At 38.1% G+C, this 27,124-nt stretch overlaps 1 long non-coding RNA gene across 1 annotated transcript in view; it reads left to right on the plus strand.

Annotated features, from left to right (window-relative positions):
- LOC121443615 overlaps positions 1-8,777 on the plus strand; it is a 50,674-nt gene extending 41,897 nt beyond the window's left edge. Inside the window, exons 2-3 of the long non-coding RNA XR_005973679.1 lie at positions 7,692-7,797; positions 8,755-8,777. This is a non-coding gene — a long non-coding RNA (uncharacterized LOC121443615). The remainder of the gene's footprint in view (positions 1-7,691; positions 7,798-8,754) is intronic.
- Positions 8,778-27,124: the final 18,347 nt, after the last annotated feature.

Here is a 27,124-nt window from a genome sequence, read left to right on the forward strand (position 1 = left end):
TTGCCCTTGGCACTGAAAACTGTGCATTCCATGACCTATGAGGTCTCTGTAGTCTCAGCCCTTAGCAGGATGTACAATGCTTGCTCAGTAGGTTCAGCAAGTTTGGAGTCAGGTCTACCTGGACAGTTCTTATGATTATGTTTTCTGTCTCCATTCCCAGTTCACATGGGAGACTACCAAGGCTACATATTGGTCACTGCAGGGTGTAGAGACCTGCAGCCTGAGTGCATGGGGAACCTGCCTGGCTCACGGACGTAAGGGACATAAGAAAGGACACTACTGAAGTGAAGACAACTGTCCCGTGCAGGAACTGCACCTCCCTCACCCCAGGAAGACAGTAATTTCTGAGTTCAACGGGCACCCCTTTCTCACATCACTGAGAAGCTGCTCTGACACTTTCTTTGATAGTTTTGCTTTTATTTTCTTCATTATATTTTCACTTTTTACTAGTTTTTATCATTACTTTGACTTTATTTTTTATTTACAAAGAACATTTGTGTTGTTTTTATTCCTTTTGTTTAATTTTCTTTATACATTTTAAATTTTTGCATAATCTTTTTATTTAAAATTTAGCATTTTATTCTTCTACTTTATAACTTTCTTCTCCCTTGTTCATTTTCCTTCTTTTTAAAGACTTTTCATATGTATTTATTTAGTGTGTGTGTGTATGTAGAGGCCAAAGGATAAGTCCTGGGAGTCAGTTCTCTTTCCAGGTGGATTCTGAGGCTCAAATTCAGTTATCAGGGTTGGTGGCAAGAGACCCTACCCACTGAGCCACCTTGCTGACCTGCGTTTCGTTCCTTTACCTTTACTTGTATATTTATCTCCTTTCTTGCCAACTACCTTCACTTATTTAATTCACTTATTTTTTTCTATATTTACACTAAATAATTTTGAACTTCAGAACACATGTTACATTATTTTGCCATTTACTGTTCAATGGCTACTGGAAGTTACTGGTAGGCTTTAATAAATAATTTCTAGTGTATTACTACATAGTGTTTGATTTAGAGTTATTGATGTAATTATAGCAGCTCATTTTCTATTCTCAGACTCTAAGGGTTGAGCTTTCAAGAGCAGAATGCTCAATAAGATGATCCTCAAACAGAACAGGAGCAGATACAAACCAACAGATATGGAACTCCCAACAGAAAGATAAGGATTATGAAATAGCAAGGGAACACATCTCCCCCAAGTCTTAAATCTTCAGTTGCTGCATGCAAAGGTACTGACACTGGACAGATATAGAACAGAAGAGTTTACTTGTAGAACTTGTAAGTGAAGGAAGGCAATAAATTCAGAACGTGAAGAAAGTCAGCAACACAGATGGGAAGCTAGTACCTCACTTTCTTCTTGCTGTATGCAGTACTCTGACACAGAAACTTAATGGAGGAAGGGTTTATTTTTGCCCTTAGTTTAAGAAACAGTCCAACTTCGTGGATCAGTCAAGGCACCAGGATTTTGAAGCAGCTGATCCCATTGATCAGAAAGCACTGAGTAAATGCGTTCGACTGGCCTCCTTTTTGGCCAGCCCAGGCCTCCAACCTGGGGACAGGGCTCACCCACAGTTAAGATGGATCTTCCCACATCAATTATTGCAATCATGAAAAAACCCTCAGAGGGATTCCCAGAAGCCCATTTCCCAAGTTGTCAAATAATATTAAGTAGGAAGATAGGTGAGAAAGTCAATAACATGAATGAAAGTGATCAGCAATGTAGATGAGAAAGTCATCATGGAAACTGGGAATTTTGAAAATTCACTCAATGAAATTATACAAGGAAAATCCCCAAACCCATGGAAAGAAATGGACACAAACATAGAGGCATTAGACCAAATAGACACTACCTGAGAGCTGCTCAAAATCACATTATTGAGAACATGCCTGGAGTACAAATCCAAGAATCAATATATTAGGATCTATGTGGGAAAAATGCTGTGGTGCTTTGCATGAGAAATGTCTCCCTTAGTCTTGGATGTTTGAACTCTTGGTCGTCAGTTGGTGCTATTTGTGGGGATTTGGATGTTGCAACCTTGCTGGAGAAGGAAGTCACTAGGGTCAGGCTTAGAAATTAAAATGCCTTGCCTGCTTCCATTTTGTTCTCTCTTTGCTTCTGCTGTAGTTCAGGAGGTGAGCTCTCAGCTTCCTACTACTTCCTTTGTGCTTGCTGCCTGCTGTTACGCTGTCCCCACTATCACAAACTCTACCCCTCCACACCTGTGAGCCAAAATAATGTTTGTTCTTCTGTAACTTGTCCTGGTCAATGTATTCTACACAAGAACATAAAGATAACTAATAAAACAGCAATTCAGTTACAAAGGCAACCATATTTTAATAATACCAATCCTCTTATTAGAAACCCTATATGCCAGAGAATAATGGAAAATATTTTCTAAACCCAGGAAGTAAATAATTGCTAATTGTGAGTACTGCATTCAGCAAAGCTATCTTTCACATTGATACAGTATTTCAAGATAAATACTAATGAAAACAATTCATAGCAACCATGCTCGTCCTAAGCCCAGAAGAATAAATACCACCTTAATTATGGCAGAACAGGAAGAGACTTTATGAAAGGAGTAAACAACAAAAGAAGATCCAAGAAAAAAAGACCATCCTGTTAAACACTGAACTAGCAAATCACTAATACCAAACAATACCAGGGAGACAATCAACAAAGAACTTTTCTCAGCAATAGGCATAAGTATAATCTGTTTTTTTAAAAATTTTTTATTGAGAAAAAGAGAAAAAAAAAGTTTCTGCCTCCTCCCAGCCTCCCATTTCCCTCCCCCTCCTCCCACCCTTCTCCCCTCCCCCGACTCCTCTCCACCTCCCTCTCCAGTCAAAAGAGCAGTCAGGGTTCCCTGCCCTGTGGAAATTCCAAGGTCCTCCCCCCTCCGTCCATGTCTAGGAAGGTGAACATCCAAACTGGCTAGGCTCCCACAAAGCCAGCACATTAAGTAGGATCAAAACCCCTTGGCATTGTCCTTGGCTTCTCATCAGCCCTCATTGTTCGCCATGTTCAGAGAGTCCGGTTTTATCCCATGCTTTTTCAGTCACAGTCCAGCTGGCCTTGGTGAGCTCCCAATAGATCAGCTCCACTGTCTCAGTGGGTGGGTGCACCCCTCGTGGTCCCGACTTCTTTGCTCGTGTTCTCCCTCCTTCTGCTCCTCCTTGGGACCTTGGGAGCTCAGTCCAGTGCTCCAGTGTGGGTCTCTGTCTTTATCTCCATCCATCACCAGATGAAGGTTCTATGGTGATATGCAAGATATTCGTGAGTATTGCTATAGGATAGGGTCATTTCAGGTTCCCTATCCTCAGCGGCCCAAGGGACTAACTGGGGACATTGCCTTGGGCTCCTAAGAGCCACTCTAGGTTCAAATCTCTTGCCAACCCTAAGGTGGCTCCCTTAACTAAGATTTGTGCTTCCCTGCTCCCCTATCCAACCTTCCTTTATCCCAATCATCCTGTTTCCCCAAGTTCCCCCCATCCGCCCCTTTTCACTTTTCTCTCCCCATCTCCCCCTTACCCCCATCCCACCCCACCCCCAAGATCCCAATTTTTTCCCTGGCAATTTTGTCTACTTCCCATAGCCAGGAGGATAACTATATGTTTTTCTTTGGGTTCACCTTCTTATTTAGCTTTTTTAGGATCACCAATTATAGACTCTGTGACCTTTATTTATGGCTAGAAACCAATTATGAGTGAGTACATCCCATGTTCATCCTTTTGGGTCTGGGTTACTTCACTCAGGATAGTGTTTTTTATTTCCATCCATTTGCATGCAAAATTCGAGAAGTCATTGTTTATTACCGCAGCATAGTACTCTAATGTGTATATATTCCACACTTTCTTCATCCATTCTTCCATTGAAGGACATTTAGGTTGTTTCCAGGTTCTGGCTATTACAAATAATACTGCTATGAACATAGTTGAACAAATGCTTTTGTCATATGATAGGGCATCTCTTGGGTATATTCCCAAGAGTGGTATTGCTTTGTCCAGGGGTAGGTTGATCCCGAATTTCCTGAGAAACCGCCACACTGACTTCCACAGTGGTTTCACAAGTTTGCATTCCCACCAGCAATGGATGAGTGTACCTCTCTCTCCACAACCTCTCCAGCAATGGCTATCCTTGGTGTTTTTTATTTTAGCCATTCTGACAGGTGTAAGATGGTATCTTAAAGTTGTTTTGATTGCTAAGGAATTTGAGCATGACCTTAAGTGTCTTTTGGCTATTTGAACTTCTTCTGTTGAGAATTCTCTGTTCAGTTCAGTGCCCCATTTTATAATTGGGTTGATTAGCCTTTTACGGTCTAGTTTCTTGAGCTCTTTATATATTTTGGAGATCAGACCTTTGTCAGTTGCGGGGTTGGTGAAGATCTTCTCCCAGTCAGTGGGTTGCTATATGTCCTGTTTGTATTTCCAATATATCTTTTAATTTTTTAGTTTGACCACATATTTTGAAACTTATATGGTCAAATTCAGTATTGTTCCTTGTAAGACTTTGTTTTTAGAGCTGTTTTAGGTTTATAGCTAAACTGAACAAAAAGTAAAGATTCCCCTGCCCTCACATAGGTGAACCTCTAGCCAAGCATTATCTCCAAGAAACACAAATCCATAACAAAGACAATGGCAGCTTGGGAGCTAAAATATGGAAGTCAATTTACCAAGCAAACAAAAGCAAAATATGAGCTACTGTGGTTATTGAAATATGAGTGACTTCAAATCAAAGTCAGCTTGAAGAGATGAGGTTTACATTATATTAATAAAGAAAACAGTATACCAAGAAGTAGTAACAGTCTAAAATATATATGCACTGAATATTGGGGCTGACACTCAGTTTCATAAAACAAATATTTTGAGAACATAAAGGAAAAAGATAAGGGCTGCTACAGTTATAGTGAGAGACTTCAATATTCATCAATAGAGAGTTCATCCTAACTAAAGGCCAGTAAAGAGATCTCAGAGTTAAACACTACCATGAATTATCTCTAAAATAGGTAATAATTTAAATCATAAAGAAAATCATAACAAAACCAAACACATTTAAAATAAATTCTTATATTTAAAAAGGTTGTTGTGGAGTAAAATTAGAAATCAATAGGATGAGAAACCACAGAAAATACACAAATATTTGAAGACTGAATATTGGTCTGTACAATAGTTTGTGGAACATTTTATATATTTTTTATTTCTTTATTCATTTATTTTATGTTTTTAATTGAAGCAGAGTTGCATCAGTTCCCCCATGCTCCCCCTAACTCCTCACAGTTACCCTCTCTTGAACCATTCCCATTTTTCTCCCATTCTCAAATTGATAAAAACATCTGGATAAGTTAGAAGGAACCAAATTATTTCCCCGTAGCCCATCAAAATTAAACTAAGAGGTTATAAACAGGATAAACAGACCCATAACAAGCAATGGGACTGAAGTACATTTGCTGAGAAAGAAATCAGGAAAAAACATTCATGTAACTTAAAATAAAACTAAACTAACCCCAAACCAACCAAACAAAATTACCTAAAAGTATCTTAATGAAGGGGGTGAAAGACATCCATAGATATAACTTTAAAACACTGGAGAAAGGGGATACTGGAAGATAGAAAGATCTCCAATGCTTTTGGATTGACAGAATTAATGTTGTTAAAATAAGCATGTTACCAAAAACAACCTTAAGATTTCACACAATTTGTATCAAAATTACAATGACATTCTTCATAGAACTAAGGTAACCACTAATATTCATTGGGATATATAGAAGACATCATTAGAAGAAAAAGCAGTGTTGGAGCTATACCTGATCGGAAACTACAGTACAGAGCTACAGTAACAAAAAACAGTGTGGTGTTGGCATAAAACCCGGCACACAGAGAAGCGGAATACTGAAGTCATGTGGGATTCCCTTCGTATGCTGTGAATATGTTTTCTTACCATTGGTTAGTAAAGAATCTGCTTTGTCCTATGGCAGGGCAGAATAGAGAAAACTAAACTGAATGCAGAAAGAAAGAAGGTAGAGTCAGAGAGACACCATGTAGCTGCTGAAGGAGACAGATGCTGGAAACTTACCAGTAGGCCACAGCCTCATGGTGATACATAGATTAATAGAAATAAGTTAAGATGAAAGAGATGGCTGGGAATATACCTAAGCTATTGTCCAAACAGTGTTGTAATTAATATATAGTTTCTGTGTGATTATTTGGGTCTGGGCAGCCAGAAAGCAAATGAGTAGTCTCTGCTTACATGGAAGAATCCTAGGAACAAACTTGCACAGTTACAGCCATCATCTTTGACAAAAATATAAAAGTCACATATTGGAAAACAGCCTCTTTAATGACACAGGAAAAAGTAGACATAGAAGAACACTATACACATACTTCTTTTTCTACACAAAAATAAGTTAAAGATGGATTGAAGACCTTAGTGGAGACTTAAGGCTGATATCAGAAAACCAGGGAACCAATTGAAGAGAGAGGCATAGGGAAAGACTTTCTGAGTTGGATACTAGTAGTACAGTAAATAATGTAAATAATTCACAAATAGTGTTGTACAGAATTTAAAAGCTTCTTTACTACAAGGAAAATAAAAGCTGAAGAGATAGCCCTCAGATTAAGAGAAAATCCATTGGCAATTATACATTCAGTAGGGTTTTGAGATCTAGGATCCATTATAAACTTCCCAGTTTAAACATCTAAAAACCAAACCAATCTATTAATAACTGAACTATATATAATTATAGTGTATTTAGTCCATTTATCAAATTTAAATAATGAACCAAATACACTCTCATCAAAGAAGAAATATAACCAGGGCTGGAGAGATGTCTCAGCCATTAAAGGCTAGGTAACCCCCCAAAATTGAAAAAGTGTTAAAAAAAAACCCTTAGCCATCAAGAAAATGCAAGATCAAACTGCATTAAGATTCCATTTCATCCACTCTAAGTGTCATAGAGAAAACAAATGACGACGGAGGGTGGTGGAGACTTGGAGGGAGAGAAACATGAAAGAAAGCTACCAGGAGAAAAAAAAGTGAAGCATGAACATGCCAAGAATGAACACTAGATCTTTCCCCCAAGGTGCTCAGTATGACATGGCCAGGGGAAGAAGGGAAATGCAAGATTTGAGCTAGTGAGAAAAAAGAACTGCCTCGGGCTTCAAGATAAAAGTTAGTGAACAGAGCTTCCATTTCTAGAAGTTTGCAAACATTGAAAAAAATTTTGAAATCTCTCTTTCTCTCCCTCTCTACTCCCCCCACCCCGTGTCTCTTCCCTCCCTCCCGCTCTCCTACCCTCTCACCTTCAGATACATAGGTTAACTTAGGTTAGTGAAGGTGTGAAGAGCTAACTAGACAGGATCACCATTACCAACATCAGCCAGCACTGAAGCCAGAAGCAGCCCAGAGCAAACTACAAGCTCTTGATGACCCAAAGATTCACTGCACTGGTATCTAGAGATTTCTGTAGGTTTGTAGGGGATTCTGGATCCTTTCACAAAAGGGAGGGCCAGAATGTCCACAAAGAGAGAGACGATAGAGCATCTTGCTGCTCTTGGCATTGGCTTTTTAACTGTAGACGGATTCAAACACTTACCTGAGAGCTAGACTTCACTCTGTTGATGTGGGGCAAACAATAATTTAACCTGTTTGTACAACTTGCATCTATCTGTCTGTATCACCCTCTCGTCCGTACACAGATCTCCAAACACCTGGAGGAAGAAGCAGTTACGGGAGAGAGTTAGCTGCGAATAGCCAATCTCAGAATTAGAATCTGAAAACTAATTATTCGAAATTAGACACAAGGTAAGCATGTGTAATAAATGCAAAAATGTTAACGACAGTCTCATCACTTAGGGGTTGTGACCCATGAAGTGTGAAAGAGAATAAAACCACCACAAATAAAAATGGTTATAACAAGCAAACCTAGGAACTAAAAGAGCTTCTAGCTTCTGGTGAACATGTAGACTATGTCTGGTGGGGAAGTGAATCATACTTTGTAACTTACGCATTGAAAGAAGAACACACACTGGGAATTTACTACCTGGGAGGATCCTTAAAATTTGTTGTAGCTAGACTCTTACATCATCCAAGAACTCACCTTAGTTATTAATTAAAATACAGATTTTGGTACTTCACCAGCCTAATCATAGTTTCTGGTAGATTTTAGTATAGGATGTTTTGCATTATTTCCTAATCAGCCTTGACTGGAAGACACATGTTAGTATTTTCAGTAGAGCTGCCGATGATTAGTCTTGGTATCACTGAATTTGCTCAAGCCTTTTGGATCAAGACTCTGGAGGGTGAGCCTAGCAACGGTCTACCCAATCAATGCTTCTTGTGTGTCATGCGACATCCCCTAAGTTCTGGTGTATAGTAGTGAGGGTCACAGTTTGCAAATGACTGGTTAAATATTCATTTTACAGGGTATCGCTTGTAACTCATATGCTAGGTTAGTTCCCTTGTTACTTCTTTGCGGGCTTCCTGCCATTATAGAATTATGACAATGTGAATAAAATAATTCTTATAGTGCTTTTTCCATTATCTTTCATCCATCTGGCATTATAACCTGTGATGCTTGCTGAACTGTCAGCCTAATGTCCCTCCCAGCGTATGCCGTGCGTGAGTGAGTCATTAAAGCCTTGCTGTCATTTATAAACATATGTGTTTAAACTCAGCACTTTAATGCACCTACTAATGGTGTGCAGTGTCAAACATCTGCTAATATAATTAAAATAACTTTCTCTGTGTTCAAACTTTCAGTTACCCAAGAGAGAGAATCCTCCCTATGAAAACAACAATGGATGAAGAATTCGGTGTTGTGGGCAAGAATCTTTCCACCTGCTTCAGGTGGAAACCACATTGTGGGATGAAAGTGTGTAGCAGTCACTTGACTTCACTTAGAAAATACTTTATTTGGTTTTTTAATTGATATAGATGAAGAATTAGATTGAAACATACCGGACTGACCTGACAGAATGACTGCTTTCTTTTCTACTTTAAAATTTTATCCCTAGTAGAAGAAGAAAACCTCTTTCTAGCAATTGCTCTGAAGGTTTCCTTCGTTTCTCCATTGTCCCACATGTGATCAGTGACAACCTGAGAAGAGAGGGTTCACCGTGTCTTCTCAGCTTCTTGTATTTGGAAGGATGAGTAAGGTCTTGATTGACAGACTTCAGAACAGAGAAACCACTGACCTGCTGTTTCCAAAAGAAAGGCTATCTGACAATTCCCCACTCCCACTAATGTTGCAAAATCAGCAGATGCGGTACACAGGTGAATCAGTTTGCTTGCTTGGTCATACAGTCCTTTAGAAGGAGAGTCCAGAATTTTATACTCAGTTTCCTAATGTCACACACTGAGGCTTGCATATGGAAAGAAAGAAAAATAAAGACTTTAGGAGGATAAATCTCATATTAATTTATAGTTCTCTTTAGTTACTGGACTACACAACTTTAAATTATCTTTTTCTTCTGAAAAGTATACTAAAATGTGGAAAGATAATGAAGTAAAACTAATCATTTGTGCATTTTAAAAATATAATCAGATGTTAGATTGTTTTTCTCTATTCCTTCTAAAATGTGTTATAATTTGTATTTATGTGAATTCCAATAGGGTGTTCTCACTTTTTTTTGAAAGTTCCAGTGATGTATGAAACCTGATTTCAGTCCTAATGCTTAAACTTTAGTAGAGAGTTACATGGACAGATAAAAGGTCACTGAAACTGTCTCCAAACCATCGGCCTGTCTGTTTCTCTGGGTCCCGAGTTTAGTTTGCACACCCACAAACATGCTTAGCTGTTTTCTTCACATCTCCACTTCCGTCTCCAAGGAGTTTCTTAATTCTGAGCACAGCCACAGTATTTATCCCTCATCTCTGCTTACCTCTTATGTCCTTCCGGTTTGAATGTCTTCACCAGACTCTCCACTGCTCATTGTAAGCATATAAGGGATTTTTCTCATTCTTTCACAACTTACGTCCCATCGAGCTCTCTAGCCTCATCTCCAGAATTTATTCTTACTTCCCTCTCTTAATCCAAGCCATACTGTCTTTTGCTTTAGCTGACATAAAGCCTCCATATGACCCCTTTCTCACTATATTATTTATTCTTCTCTTCACAACCATTTGCAATTATTTTCAAAAGGTGAGCCATGCATATTATTCAGTGCTGAAAGGCAACTTCTATAATTTGTTTATAATCTAAGAATAACATTGAAGTTACTTTCCATTGTCTGCACGATATCACACACACTGCCCTCTCCCTTCTGCTTCCTCCTTAAACCTCCCGACTCTTTTCTCAGTGTGCATTTGCCGTCTCAGCTTCTGATGCTTCACAGAAAATATAAAGCTTTTGAAATCACACCTTTTACCACTCACTTTACTTTGGCCATATTTTGGTTCTGCTTTCTACAAGTCCAATATACAGAAGTCAGAGTCAGAAAAACTGCCATGCTTTCAAGACTTACTAGGGGATAATCACATCTTTTGCTCCTACCATCTTTAACGGCTACATGAATTGCATATCTCAGAGAAACTCACTACACTTCCCTTGTCACAGATCCTCTTTATTCCATGACATCTGCTTTCCTTTTACAAAGATCCCCTTGCAAGAACACCAACTTAACCATATGTGTGAGGCCCTATTTTACCATGTATGGTAACATATTCCTAAGTTTGGGGACATAGGACTTGGGAGTATTTGGGAATCATTATCTCACCTACCACAGAGACTTGAATTCTCTCTCCCCTTTCCCACAGCTTGAACAATATAAGAGAGCTTTTGTTTGGAAAACGAGCATCCATTATGGATATCTCCAGCTTTGCCATAAAGCCTGGTGAAGACTGAGCAAAGTTTAGTGATTCAGCTGAGAAGTTCATTAGCCATGACTCAGCTTCACACATTTATGGAGTAGCTGCTATGGGCATGTGCATCTCTACAGTACAGCTTTCTCAGGGTATATTTCACCCTACTTGTTGACACTTTGTGAGATGTAATTTTATTCAGATGATTTTTCATCTTGCTCTGTCCTCAAAGAAGTTATCAAGTAAATTGCTTGGCTGTGGCATATACTTTAAAATATACTAGAGCCCCGTGCATACTTACTTTTTTATGTATGAGAGTGGACCTGTGGGTAAGCAGCCAGACTGACAGGAATCAAAATACAGATAGCAAAGCAACAGGGACAAATTAACTGGTCTGACATCTATGACATAGAAGATGGTTATAGTCCTCAGTTTATGGACAAGACAAGCTGATGAGGAGATTTGGGACAGTTTTGTGAAGTAATTTTTCAGTTTCAGGAACATTTCATGTTGATTTTCCTTTGGTGTTTAAAACCTAGTAACTTTGTGATTTTTATTTTAACCAAAGTGTCACTGCCACTGAGATGAAAAATGGCAGAGGCATGAACATTCATTCTTTGTTAGATCCATGCTTCTACCAAATGCTAAATTCTCTCTCCCATCATACCTCAGTTCTTCATTATTTAATAAATATGAACACAGGCAATTCAACTTATCCCAGATGTCTAAATCTTATTTCCTGATCTTTCTGCAGAAATGTAAAGTCATAGGAGTTGAAAAGGGCACAGAAGTGGCCCTTCATCTGAACTTGTGATTAATAACCATTTTCCTCTCTATCACTGTCTGCTTTATTCTCTTGTGACAGGGTCTGTCATAAAACCTGGAACTAGCTGTTTGTGTTTTCTTGACTAGACACATGCCCAGGGAGACCCAGTGATCTTCCCGTCTCCCTTTCCTGCCCATGCTCTTCCATCTTAATGTTTATGACCAAGCACAACTATTTTTAAAATAAAGCTTCATTTCTCTTCCCCATGCAGGTTGAGTAAGTAGTACCTTGTGTGTCTGGCCTTTATTCATAGCATTTTTCCTTCATCACTGTCTAGTCTAGTTGCTTAGTGCTTTGCTCATTATCCATCATTTCTCAGGTGGGAAGGGGATGCTCAAGGCAAAGATTCTGTTCAATTCCTAATGAGTCCTTGATCAGAAGATCTAGTCTCACTAATGCAAAACTAATAGCTATTTTTATTTAAAGATTAAAATTTCAATTATGTGTGTATGTGTGTCTCTATATGAGCATGTGAAGATAGCCACAGACACCATAGGTATCAGATCTTCCTACAGATGGATTTGGTTAAGAACCACCTGAAGTGAATTCTGGGTACAGAGCTCAGATCTGTATGTAACTCTTTACCACTGAGCCATGTCTCCAACCTAGAAATGGTAATTTTCTTTTGTGTATTACTAGTAGCCTCCTGTGGGAACTTCTTCAGCTAATAGCTTTTAAGATACATGCCCACTTGGGCATGGTCTTTTGTACTATAAATGTAGATATAAAGCTTATGCTCTCTTATTCTCTCTCTCTCTCTCTCTCTCTCTCTCTCTCTCTCTCTCTCTTTAAGGTGTTGGATTTGGTTCCTGTTCCTGCTCGTGCAGAGGACTGTTGATCTGCAAGTCTTCTCCTAAATAAAGAAAACCTAAAAACCACCTGAAGAATTAACAATATAATGGTATAGAAAAGAGCCTGCAAGCTGCATGAATTTTGCAAAATCCTATGCTGTCCCATGAACTAAATGGTCCCTGCCAAGTGAGAGTCCATTTCCACAGATGCCTGGCTCCAAGGAAATTTCTTGGACAGGATCTAGACTAGGCTGCATGGTTCCCAACAGTGTAGGTTCCTCTCCTCTTTTGATTTGCTGCTGTGGTATTATTAATTCCTTATGTTTTCTTGGGTATGGTTAACTTATTTAGGTTGAAGTTTTCCTTCTAGTGTCTTGTGTAGAGCTGGATTTGCAAATAAATACTACTTAAGTTTGTTTTTTATGGAATGCTTTTCTTTTTCTCTCTCCTGTGATTGAAAATTTTGCTGTAGTCTAGGATGGCATCTGTTTGTAGTTTGTAGAACATCTATCCAGGTCCTTCTGGTTTTTAGAGTCTCCGCTGAGAAGTCAGGTGTCATTCTACTGAGTCTGCTTTTATATTTACTTGATATTTTTCCCTTGTAGTGTTAAGATATTCTTTCTTTGTGCTTTCCACTTAGTGTTTTGATTATTATGTGTAGTGAATAATTTCTTTTCTATTCCTATCTATTTGGTGTTCTGTATGCTTCTTGTACCTTGCTTGATAGGGGACTCTTTTATAAGGTTAGAGAATTTTTCTTATATAATTTTGTTGAAAGTACTTTCTGTGCCTTTGGCTTGGGTTTCTTCTCCTTCTTCTATTTTTATTATTTGTAGATGTAGTATTTTCAGTGTCCCAGATTTTTTGGATATTTTTCCTGGATTTTTAAAATAAGATTTAACCTTTCTTTTTGACTGTGGTATCAGTTTCTTCTACCCTATCTTTAATACCCGATATTCTGTCTTCTATGTCTTCTTTTTCTTGTACTATTTTGGTGAGGTTTACTTCTGAAGTTTTTGTTTGGTTTCCTAAAATTTCTATTCCCATTTCTCTCAGTTATGGCTTAGTGATTCTATTTCTTTCTTTCATTTTTTTCTTTTTCTGGCATTTTGAGACAGAGTTTCCCCATATAGCCCTAACTATCCTTGAACTTACTTTATAGACTAGGCTGACCCCAAACTCAGAGATCTGCCTGCCTCTGCCTCCCAAGAACTGGGATTAAAAGCATGCACCACCAGCACCTGGTGTGATTATATTTCTTTGTTAAATTCTGCTTTCATATTGTGAATAGTTTTTATTATCCCATTCTACTGTTTGTGTTTTCACAGGCTTCATTAAGTAGCTTATTCATATACTCTTTAATGTGTTTGAACATATTTATAAAAGCTAATTTGAAGTCCTTGTTTGTGTTTTATGTTGCATCTCTCAAGGCCTACTGTAGCAAGAGTACTCGAATTTGGTAGAGGCATATTATCTTGACTGTTATTGACTGTGTTTTTTTTACACTGATGTCTATGCATTTGGGTTTGGAATGATTGAGACAATTTTGAGGTGTTGATATTTGGTCATGTCTTTGTTGGGTGTGTTCTATTCCTTTATTTTCCATTGGCATCTCTGAACCTTAGAAATGCATGATGGATGGGATAACAAACACTTCTGCATTTCAGTTGATGGCAGCAAGGCATAGAGGAGGACTAGGAGAAAAGGAACTTCAGGAAAGAGCTAAGGGAATTCTGTTCACACCTAGAGGTGGGCTTCATAGGAACTTGGAGATGTTGTAGGAAGAGGAGATCTTGCAAGTATACTGCCGTAAGGCAAAGAGTTATTTGGAAAGTCGTTTGGGATGAAAGGTCGGACTCTAGCCAGACAGTGGCCATTTAATCCCAGCACTTGGGAGGCAGAGGCAGGTGGATCTCTGTAAATTCGAGGCCAGCCTGGTCTACAAGAGCTAGTTCCAGGACAGGCTCCAAAAGCTACAGAGAAACCCTGTCTTGAAAAACCAAAAAAAAAAAAAAAAAGAAAAGAAAGAAAAGAAAGAAAGAAATAAAAAGAAATGTCGGACTCTAGGTTTTTGCCAAGAGTTGGGGTCTCCAGTGTGTAAAGTTGAAGTGGAAACAGGGGCACCTGTAACTAGATTTTTACCAGGCTGAGGGTGAGAATAAAGAGATCACAGTGGAGGACAGGAAGGATAGTTTGACTTACCTACCTGAGTCCCTGCCAGGTGTGACAACTGGGGGTCCCTGGTAGAAAGTGCTTTTGGGTAGTAGAGGCTGACAAAAAGGAATGAGATGGGCTAAACGAGGAGTTGAGAGGGTCCTTAGGAAGGAGAAAAGCTGGGTCCATTCCAATATTGTGCAGAATCCTCGGGGAATGGAGGACGCTTGAGTGGACAGACCCCTACTACAGGGCTAGAGATGAGACTGGAAAGATTTCAGTATAAGACAAGAGAGTGAGAATTGCCCACCTCAGTCCCAGCTTGGTATGGCCACTAGAGGTCGTACACGTACATGAACACGTAGACATGAATATATACACAAGCAAGTCATAACTCAGACATGCTATGCTTAAATATTCAGAGGTTGTAGTATTTGCTTAATCATTGACTTGCTTTGTGATTTTGATCAACTTAAAAAATATCAGTAAGCCAGGCAGTGGTGGCTTTAATCCCAGCACTCGGGAGGCAGAGGCAGGCGGATCTCTGTGAGTTCGAGGCCAGTCTGGTCTACAGGAGCTAGTTCCAGGACAGGAACCAAAAAAAGCTATGGAGAAACCCTGTTCGAGAAATAAAAAAAAAAAAAATCAGTAAATGAACCAATTTCAGGCTCTACTAACTGGAAATCCTGTTACTTGGAATGCACTCTGAACTTCCAGTGGTCTAACCCGCATTTTCTCTACTTCCAGACAACAGAGGACTATAGAGGTTTGCAAGAACACTTTAAATTCCATAATTGCCAACGTTGGGAAGGGGCAGGTAACACAGGATGCTACTAGGTTGAAGAAAGCAAGCACTCAATATTATGTCTGGATTTTAGGGAGGGAGTGTGTGCTCTGTGGGACCTCTAGAGTATTCATGTAAGATAGGAAGCTTATGAAATCAATCCACTACCATTCTGTTCTAGAAGCTGCTGTCAGAATAGGAATAGAAGAGACATTATCTTACTGTGGGTAAGAGCCATAAGCCAGCAGGGACGGTTTAATAGCAACCGAGACTTGCAGTGACAGCCAGGAAACGACACCTGGCCAGAGATTGATTGACATCTTCATGCTGTGTGGAAGCAGGTGGCGGTAATGAATTTGGAAAGACGCTTGGGACTGGCAATGAGAACTGTGCGGGGATTATAGAGAATGAGATAAAAATGATATTTCTTGAATGATCACTCATTTTAGAGAGGGGAAATTAGTTTTTCTAATTGTGAAACTGTCTCTGGCAATGCCACCCTGAACATGCCCAATCTTATCTAATTGTGAAGGTGTGAGTGACAATAGGATGTCAAGCAAGAGCTTGGGACAGGACAGGAGGACAGCTGCCATTAGTCTGGAAGTTTAGAGTCATAAACACCAGGACCTGAGGGATTTGCCCTCATCACTTCACGCTGTATCAAACAGTTGTTTAGTGAGGTTCCAGTTTTGTCTTTTGACCACAGAATGAGTTAATTGCCAGGGGACATTTGTGAGGAGTGTTTTTTCTTACTTTGAAAAATGAAAATTTACAATTAGCAGTTAGCTAATGAAGCAGTGTAAAGACAAAGCTAATGGTGTGACTTATCTAGCTCCCAACATGATGCTCCCAGAGTCCCAGCCATCAGCCATCTTATTATCATACAAAATAAGGTTCACATTGGAGACTCCAAGGGCTCTCAGAGTTGCTAGGAAACAGGGTCAGAGCCTAAATATTTGTTTTAAACAAAATATTTGTTTTTTTTATCACATAACACTTTCTCTTCAAGCACTCCATTGGTGCCAAACTTCTAAGAGTATGTTTTCTATAGTCTTAAGAACTTTCATCTTATTAAATGAGTTAATACTGATTATATATACTTGAGACCCAGAATTCTAATTTTCTTTCTTGGATAACGGCTTTCAAACAAGGAAGTTGATCAGTGATGCAAAACTCATTTGTTCAAAGAGATGTTTCTACATTTATTGCTGACAAACTAAAGGTTATGAAAAACTTTCTCCAAATCTTTTAGACTGCCAGAAGCAAATTGGCCATAGAGTTTGTATTTTATGGTGTGTATATTATTTACTAAGAGTATGTTAGTATGTTGCAATTAGATATAATAATTCAAGGTTATCAAGTTGTCTGGGCTGTTTGGAAGAAAGTGTGTAAACAGTATCATTAACAACATTTTGTTTAGTGTAATTTGTTCTGCAGACAGTAGATATATTTTTAGTGGAACCCCAAATTTATTACCTTGCATTCCATGAGCCTCCATTTCTAGTAGATACAGGGAAGGCAAGATATTGCTGACATATATATAGAGTTGTGTCAAAGAGGAGCACTGAGCACAGGGAGGCTGAATTTCTTACAATGTTCCACTCAGTCTTCCTTTCCTGCGCTTTGGAGAATAAAAACCTTTGGAAAGACAGCCAATCACAGGCACCTGCCAGTCAGTTGTGCAGAAACTCCAGATATCCACAGAGGATCCCGGTATGAATGTCTTCAATATTTCTGTTCTTAATTTTGATATTCCCACTGCTATAAGATGGCTCTTTAGTTAGGGAACCATAATTTCATCTCAATGAACTGGATATATCTTCTCATATAATTTAATATGACAACCAGAATTAGTCTTGACTCTCCTCAGCTCTTGTTGGTTGTCCTGACTCCACCTGATCTCCGTTTAGGTACTCTGAATTCAGATCATTGAATGCCAGTGCCACCAGGTGGCAGCATTGATGGATTGGATTCTTGTATTTCTCAGATTTCCAAAAGATACAATTATTTTCCTCTATTTCTTAAAGACTTTTAAACTTGATGCAATCTCACACTTAGGTTTGCCATTTCATATATTTCCTATTTGGTTTGAACCATATAATTCTAGGTAACAAATAATAACTGATGTATGGAGTAACATGATCAGTTTTTCCTACTGTTTTATCATTTAAGCCTCTTTGATTGACAATAGTAACATATCTTTTTAGAACTATAAACTTAAGGAAAAACACTTTTTTTTACATTTTCACTCTGATATGTATTTGCTTTTCTTGTTTTAATTGATTTTATTGAGCATACATTTTTCTCTGCTCCCCTCCCTTCCTATACCCTCCCTTTCAACCCTTTTCCATGGTCTCCATGCTCCCAATTTATTCAGGAGATCTTGTCTTTTTCTAGTTCCCATGTACATTAGATACACATATGTCTCTCTTAGGGTCCTCATTGTTGTCCAGGTTCTCTGGAATTGTGATTTGTAGGATGTTTTTCTTTGTTTTATGTCTAAAAACCACTTATGAGTGAGTAGATATAATATTCATCTTTCTGGGTATGGGCTACATCACTCAATATGATGTTTTCTAGATCTATCTATCCATTTGCCTGCAAATTTCAAGATGTCATTATTTTTTTCTGCTGTTTAGTACTCCACTGTGTAAATATACCACATTTTCCTTATCCATTCTTTGGTTGAGGGGCATTTAGGTTATTTCCAGATTCTGGCTCTGACAAACAATGCTGCAATGAACATAGTTGAGCACATGTCCTTGTGGTATGATTGAGCATCCTTTGGGTATATACCAAAAAGTGGTATTACTGGGTACTGAGGAAGGTTATTTCCTAATTTTCTGAGAAATCACCATACTGATATCCAAAGGGGTTGTACCAGCTTGCACTTCCACCAGCAATGCAAGAGTATTCCCTTTACTGCACATCCTCTCCAGCATAAATTGTCATCAGTGTTTTTGATCTTGCCCATTCTTACAGGTGTAAGATGGAATCTCAGAGTTGTTTTGATTTGCATAGGAAATAACTTTTTAAGGCTTAACAAAAAGTCCATTAAAAGAGAAATATTCATTGATTTTATTTTTTTGTATGAGTGGTAGTTTTGTTTGTCATTTTCCATGAGAATGTAATTGTAAAGGTATGACCAATAACTTCCCGGAATGCTAAAGTTTATATTCTTTTTATCACCCTTTTATCACGATCTTTTATTTTTGAAATTACAATTTTATCCCATGCACATCCTTGTTATCTTTCAAATTAATTGCCTCTTTTTCTTTAATTGTTGTTACATACACACACACACACACACACACACGGGGGGGTGAGGATGTGTAATGTTTATTATGTCATGACTGACTACTTGGTATCGATAGCATGTCTATTGGTGTTGTCATTATTCAGGTCTTGTTTAAGCAGCCCTGTTGATGAGACTTCATATGAGGGCTCACAGCAAACTCCTTGTTTCTCTGCCTTTTACAATCTTTATGCTTTTTTTCATAGTGATCCTTGAGCCTTTAGTGTAGGAATTGTATTGTAGATAAGTCAGCTGAGACTAAGCACCACAAATTCTCTTGCTCCTCCATTTTGATTGGTTGAGATTCTCTGTAATGGCTTGCATCTGTTGGGAGAAGTTTCTTTGATGAGGTATGAGGACTACACTAATCTCTGGTTATAAGGTAAATTTTATAATGTAGTAATTATTATGCTACTTTAATAAGGCAGTGGTTGTGGGTTCCCCTCTAAGATCTATGCCTTCACTAGCCTGGGTTCCTCTAAGATCTATGACTTCACTAGCCTGGGTTGTTGACTATATTTCCAGTACCAGGCATGTTTTCCCTCCTATTGAGTCAGCCTTAGGTTCAATTAATGAACTGCTGATTACTGAGAAGTTATGAGTACTACTCTTGCACCCTTAGGGTTATTGTGCTTTGCTGGCCCTTGCTCCAGTTGATATTGCTGGAATTATTGATATTACTGAGTATAACTATTGATTGCTTCTTTTCTTTGGAAACTTGTATGGTGACTTCATGTACCCTGAAAGCTAGTCCTCAAGGAAGAGGCTCTCGCATCTGATCCAACTCAGGTCTCCTTGGTCTTGTGTCTGAAGTGCATGATGTCTGAAGTAATATGGACTTACCTTCTATGTCTGGGAGGTAGTCAATGGCAAAAGCAACTGCCTGTGTTTTGGGAGTCTCTTGAACAGGCCTATCTAACACCTTAAGAGGAGGCTTCTCATGCCTAGTGTTGAGGTTGTTGTGAGGTAGCCTATGTCTCTTGTGGGGAGCACTGTCAGCCCAGATGGGAAAATTATATTCAAACTATATATGTGTATGTGTACTAAGGCTTATTATACATTATACATAATTTTAAGTATATAGATATCAATATAATTCCTTAAAACTTTATTCAGTTATTCTTGCTGTTATTTCACCTCCTCCTTCCTTCTTCATTCTGCGGTCTTCTCTTCACTTGACTGTTTATTATCTGTGCAGAAGCTTTTAGATTTTATGAAGCTCCCCATGCCAGTTGTCAGCTTAAATTCTTGTAGTCCTATTCAGAAAGTCCTTTCTCATACCTGTATCTTGTAAGGTTCATCCTATATTTTTCCTAGCAGTAACAGTGTTTTAAGGTTTCACATTTAGGTGTTTGACGCATTTAAAGTTAGTTTCTATGCAAAGTAATAGACAAAGACCTAATTTAACTTTTCTGTATGTTTTCCCAGCACAATGGATGATTCTTTTTCCCCACCATATGTTTTTGGCATCTTTATCAAATAATGGACAGCTGTAGTTACATGTCTTTGTTTTGGGTATTAGATTCTTTTCATTGATATACCTGTCTCTACCATATCATTTTATTACTATAGGTCTTTACTATATCTCAGGGTCTGAAATTGTAATCCTTCAAGCATTACTCCTTTTGTTCATGCTTATTTTGCTTTTATGGGGTATTTTGTAGCTCTCTGTGAATTTTAGTATAGTTTTTTTTTTGTTGTTTCTGTGAAGAATGATATGAGGATTTTGATTAGGATTGCATTGAAGCTGCAAATGGCTTTTGGCAAAATAATCATTTTCACAATATTAAATCTATTAACCCATGAGTATGAGATAGCTTTCCATAGTCTAGTTTTTTTTTTATTTTTTTCAGAGATTTAAAGTTTTCACTGTAGAGGTCTTTTACCTCCTTGGTTAAGTTTCTTCCTAAATATATCATTTTTTCCTTGAAGTCACGGTGAATGTGAATGTGACCACAGTCTCTTTCTCTGCATGTTTGTTGTTGGTATAGAAAGACTGTTGATTTTAGAAGTTGATTTTGTATCTGGTCATATTGTTAAAATTATTGAATGTTTGTCGATATTTTCTGATGGAGTTTTGGAATCTCTCATGTATAACATATCTGTGAAAGGTGAGAGTTTGACTCCTTTCCTTTTTTATTAGTCGGGGTTCTCTATAGTAACAGAGCTTATAGGTTGAATTGCTTTCTACAGCCTGAGTTAAAACGACTCAGGTTGTCCTCTGTGAACAGAAAGTCCAAGAATCCAGTAGCTGTTCAGCCCATCAGGCTTGATGTTTCAGATGGTCTTCAGAATATGCCAGAATCCTGAAGAACTAGGTTCTAATGCCAGTAAAGGAATGGACTTGACAGTAATATGTGAGCAAGCAGGCAAAGAGCAAGAGCTTCCTTCTTCGGCATCCTTATATAAGCTTCCAGAAGAAGGCATGGCCCAGATTAGAGGTGCTTTTTCAAGATCAAAAGATCTGGATTAAAGGCATGTCTTCCTACCCCAAAGATCCAGATTAGAAGTGCATCTTCCCACTTCAAATTAAACAACTTCCCACAGGTATGCCTCTCCATTTGGGGATTTTAGTTAATTCCAGGTGTAGTCAAATTGACAACCAAGAGTACGCCTTTCCGTTTTCTTTTCTTGTTCTTTTTTTTTTTTTTTTTTTTTTTTTTTTTTTTTTTGCTTTTTCGAGACAAGGTTTCTCTGCAGCTTTGGTTCCTGTCCCAGAACTAGCTCTTGTAGACCAGGCTGGCCTTGAACTCCCAGAGATCCGCCTGCCTCTGGTAGGGATTTAAGGCGTGCGCTACCACTGCCCGGCTACACCTTTCTTTTTGTATCTCTTTAATTTTCTTATCTTGTCTTATTGCTTCAGCTAGCACTTTGAGCACATATTGAGGAGCAGAGATATTAGTGAACAGCACTGTCTCCTTCCTGACTTCAGTGGGATTGCTTCAAGTTTTTTTTGCATTTTGTATGTTTGTAGCTGTATATACTTTTTATTCTGTTATGTTCCCTCTAATCCTTCATACTCTTGGGCTTTTATCATGAAGTCGTGTTTTATTTTGCCAAAGGCCTTTTCTGTGTCTATTGAGATTGTTGTGTGATTTTTTTTTTGTCTTTAAGATCATTTATGTGGTCTATTAATTTCATTGATTTGCACATGTTGGCATTTCAGGGATAAAGCCAACTTGGTTATGGTGCATGATCTTTTTGGTGTGTGCCCGTATTTCCATTTGAGAGTATTTTATTGAAAATTTTAGATTTTGTTCATCAGGAATTTTGGCTTAAAGTTTTCTTTTTCTTTTGTGTTGTTGCTTTTTCTTTACCCAGTTTTGTTATATTGACTTTATAGAAGAAGTTTGGGATGGTCCTTCTTTTACTTCTTTTCTTTTCTTTTGAATAATTTAAAAAGTACTGATGAATATCTGGTGAAATTCTTCTGTGAATACACTTGGACTTGGACTTTTTTTCTTGGAAGACTTTATTACTGTTTTAATACAATTTCTTATAGGTCTATTTAGATTGTTGACTTCTTGGTTTAATTTTGGTGGTTTGGCAGAATCTAGAAATTTGTCCATTTCTTTTTGGGTTTCCTAATAAATGGAGTGATGGTTTTAAATTGTTCCCTGATAATGTTTTGAACTTCTTTGGTAGCTGTTATTATGTCTCCTTGTTCTTTTAGAATTCTGTTATTTTGGATCCTCTATTTATTTCTTTTGGCTAATTGGGTCAAAGGCCTGTCAACTGTCTTACTAAAGAACAAACGCTTAGATTAATTGATTATCTATATTGTTTTCTTTGTTTCTATTTCATTAATTTGGCTCTGATTTTCTTCCTCCTAAAGGGTTTGTGTTTTGTTTGTTCTTCCTTTACCATTTTTAAAAGTTGAATAGGTAAGTCATTTTGGAGGGTTCTTTCTGATATTTTACTGTAAGAGCTTAGAGCTTAGATTTCTCCGTAGGACTGTTTTCAATGTGTCCCAGAGGTTTATTTGTGTTGTTTTCACTTTTGTTTAGTTCCAGTTCCAAGAATTTTTAAACTTCTTTCTTAATATCTTTTCTGAAAAAATTGTCATTCAGTTTTGAGTTGTTTATTCTTCATGAATCTGTGTGCTTTCTATAGATTTGTTTGTGTTAAATTTTAGGTTTTATTGCATTATGGTCAGATAGGGTATATGGTATTAGTTTGTTCTTTCTGAATTGGTTAAGATTTGTTTTCTGTCTTAGGAAGTGATGTATGTGGGCTAATGAATAGAATGTACTTTAATTTGTATTTGGGTGGTATATATAGAATATATAGAGATATTAATATAGAATATATAGAGATATTAAATAAGTTACATATGATATAATTTTAATATTTCTCTTTCTCATCAGATGACTGTTTTATTGGATAAAATGGGCTATTGAGCCCACATGATATTAATGGATTGATGTTAATCTACATCCTTAATTCCAGTAGTACATCTCCTCCTCCTCTTCCTCCATCTTCTTCAATGAAATTGGTTTCACCAAAGTTTGATTCATATATGTTTAGGATTTAGGTTAGCAACGCTATTTAGGTTAATTAATTGTTCCCTTGATTAAGATTAAGTGTCCTCTTTAGCTCTTCCAATACGTTTTAATTTTAAATCTTTTTTTTTTTTTTTGATGTGTGTCATACACTAGGATAGCAATGACTGTTTGCTTCCTGGTCTTGCCTAATTGGAATTCTTTTGTGAATCTTTTCACTCTAAGGCTGTGTCTATGTTTAAAGCTAAGGTGTGTCTCTTGTAGACAACAAGATAGATTTTGTTTCTTGATCTATTCAGTCTGTATCCTTTCATTGGAGAATCAAAGATATTTATATTTAAAGTTATTCTTGAAATGTGTGAGTTGATTACAATTATTTCCCCCTCCCTTTCCTCCCTCCAGCCCTCCATGCATGGCCTTTCAACCACCAGAATAAATGAATGAAACCTTTTATTTTTTCACTGTAAACATGAATACTAAGTTCTATAGCACGTTTTTTATTATTTTTATCATTTATTTATTTATTAAAGATTTCTGTCTCTTCCCCGCCACCGTCTCCCATTTCCCTCTCCCTCCCCCAATCAACTCCCCCTCTCTCATCAGCCCAAAGAGCAGTCAGGGTTCCCTGCCCTGTGTGGAGTCCAAGGACCTCCCACCTCCTTCCAGGTCTAGTAAGGTGAACATCCAAACAGCCTAGGCTCCCACAAAGCCAGTACATGCAGTAGGACCAAAACCCAGTGCCATTGCATGTTTGTAACTCATAAAATGGACACAACATTTTGTTACATTAAAGTACTATATTATGACCTATATATAAAGGAAAAAAAACATGGCAAAGTTTGCCTGAAAAGAAATATTTTTGAATTAATCTCAGTAATTCGGTTATAGTATGTCTAATGAAGCTAAAAACGTGCACTTACCCCTGTGTGAACAGTAGAGCTGGAGTGAATGCTTATCAGGGTAGCAGGGACAGCTCAGGAATGCTCCCTAGATGCAGCCTTGAACGTGATGCTTTGTAGACACTGTGCATGTCCCCACTTTGTCAACACCACTCTCCTCACTTTCATCTTCCTCTCCTTGGCTGGTTTGACAGTGGTAGCTGCTTTTCTCAAGGTTTCTACAGGAGCTATGCACTTTGGAGAGATTCATTGTGTGCCATCTGTTCAGAGAACAAGAGTTTTTTTTTTTTTTTAAGAACTTAGCTTTGTGACTGAACTCTGACTAACTTCACTTCTGAGTGATCCTTTATGCCAATTTCAGAGAAGTTTGCAGTTTCTGATTATTATCTGAGATCCAAATCATGTGTATTTATGTAGTTAAAAATAAATAAACTTTATTGTGTGTCTATATATATGTGTGTGTGTTGTGTGTATATTTGTGTGAATGCACAGGTCTGTGTATGTGCCTATATGCATTTGTGTGTATGCACGTCTGTGTATGTTTGTGTTTTCATGTGCATGTGTGTGTATGTGCCTGTTTATATGTATATCTATAAGCATGTTTTTGTGTATTTGTATACTATAAGTTATGGATCCACTATCATTCTTCTTTATATGCCTAAGAGGCTGTCTGGGTTTTATTCCATGTTGCTTATTGTGCCATTGCAATGTGTTTTGAAATGAGGAATATATTGCCACCAAGTTAATAGTGGGAAACTCCAAATTTGTTCTTTTTCAATCATTTTGGTGTTTGTTTGGGGTGTTTTGTTTGTGACTTTGTCTTATTATATAGGACAGAGAGAATGGGAGTGATTCTTTACAGAAATCAAGTGGGCCAACTCAGAGGGACAGAGGCACCTAGTGGGTTCCTATTACCCATGATGCAGTGGAATATGAAGATTTGTTGGGAGGAAGGTAGCCTCCATAGCCAGAGTAAAAATCTTTCTCCCTGGGTATGATGGCACATACTCTTGGAAATTGAGGCAAAAGGATTAGGGATTCAAGCCCAGTTTCAGATATATAGTGATTGGGAGGCCAGTTTAGGCTCTATGAGACCAAGACATCAAGACACACACACACACACACACACACACACACACACACACACACACATTCACACACACTAATATACACACATATATACAAACATACACATATACACACACAAAACCTTCTTATAGGTTTAAAACAGTGTTTGTGGGTCTTTCTTTTATAATTTAGGGATGTCAAGGACTCTGTACTGAAATGTGAGTTAAACTCAAACTGTTCAAACTTTGAATTTTGAGGGCTCCAATGACTGTTTTGCTCCCTTCACTCTTTTTTTGTTATATTTACTGGCTTAATTTTTTTCATACATTATATTTTGTTCATATTCTTTCTCTGCTCCCAATGTTTCCCAAACCCTCCTCAGAGTACTTGACTAACACAAAATAGACTCCATGATTTTTGTTGCTGTTTCTTTTGGTAACGTTTGCTCTGTCACTGTTGAAAAGACTCTGGTATGCTCTGAGATTGATGTGGTGATCACAGCAGGGTGCAAACAGGTCTGATTCTGTCTTGAAGGACTGCACGTGGCAGCATCCTGTGGCTATGGGTAGAGCTGGGCCTAACATCACAGTGAAGGACAGCTCCACGTGGCTGCATCCTATGACTATGGGAAGAACCTGGCTTACATCATAATGAAGGACAGCTCCACATGGCTGCATCCTATGACTATGGGAAGAACCTGGCCTACATCACTGTGAAGGACAACTCCAAGTGTGCCTTTGCAACTACTGTACACACAGTTGCACAGCATTTCAAGGATTTATTCCGTGATGAGCTTTAGTTAAGGTAGAAGGACATTCTGCTCAGTTTCTTTAAAGGCAATTTAAACATCCCATGGCTATGAAACAAAACCCCATGCTGTTCTAAATTTTAGTGAGAGGATTTACTTTAAATACATTTTGGATGGAAATAAACAAAAATGTGTACTTTTATACCTTGGAATTGAAGATTAACTCATGAAGAAGTTTAATTTCATCTAGAACATGTCCATCAATAGATAATACTTTCTGTGAAGCAGGAGATGTACACACTTGCCTCGGTACAGTGCATTCGTTCTGCAAATATCAAACACTAGATGTGAGACGTTGATAGCTTTATATGCTTTCTCCAACCAACCTTATCTGAAAGCCTTTTGAGGAATATAGCAGGGAGGCAGGAACTAGTTTTAATGAAATGAGGGAAGTTCGTGTGAAACAGGGGCTGCAGATTCACTGGCACTTTTTACTGCTTTTATGGAGACAGGGTCTTAGTCTGTAGACCCTGGGACCCGCGATGCTCATGTCTCTCTCCAAAGTGTGAGGGTGAAGTGTTCACAACCCCACGTGTGGCCTGTTGGGGATTATATAACTGAAATAGCCCTATTATCGAACACATACAGCCACCTTTATTGTTCAAATTATAGCCAGGTTAGCAATTGTATCAAGGGGCATTCGGTGACCCAGAAAAATCTTTTGTCTCTGGCTTGACTCACATTCTGCAAACTCTTCAGGCGATGAAGTAGCAGCAGCATTTTAGAGAAGAGCGAATTCATTTGCTTTTTGTTCTCTGTGTGCCAAAGCATGAGATGGAGAAACGGTAACATGGGCCGCATTTTATAAATGAGTCGGTCATCTGCCAAGTGAATTATTTGGCCTTCCTTCATAAATGAGTAAAGTTTCTTTTGTTCCATAGAATATTTGTTCAAAACTCTTAACTAGGGGGATAGAAGCTGGCTCAATAGCTAAGAGCACTTATTACTCTTGCAGAGGACCCATGTTCAGTTCCCAGGTCCCTATCCCCAGGTCTAGGGGATCTGGTGCCTCCTTCTGAACCATGGAGCACCGGGGACACACATGGTGCACCCCCCCCCACACACACAGGAAAAATATTCACATACATAAAATAGAATAAACCTAAAATTTAAAAAATTCTTAATTAGATCCATGTAAACATCCTTAAAATAGTTATACACTAACAAATGTTTTCAGCTGCATAGCAAGGTACTTTCTGTCAA

Source organism: Microtus oregoni, unplaced genomic scaffold, assembly GCF_018167655.1.
Source record: "Microtus oregoni isolate MIOR12 unplaced genomic scaffold, Mior012 000110F_ref0000174, whole genome shotgun sequence".
NCBI classification, from domain to species: domain Eukaryota; kingdom Metazoa; phylum Chordata; class Mammalia; order Rodentia; family Cricetidae; genus Microtus; species Microtus oregoni.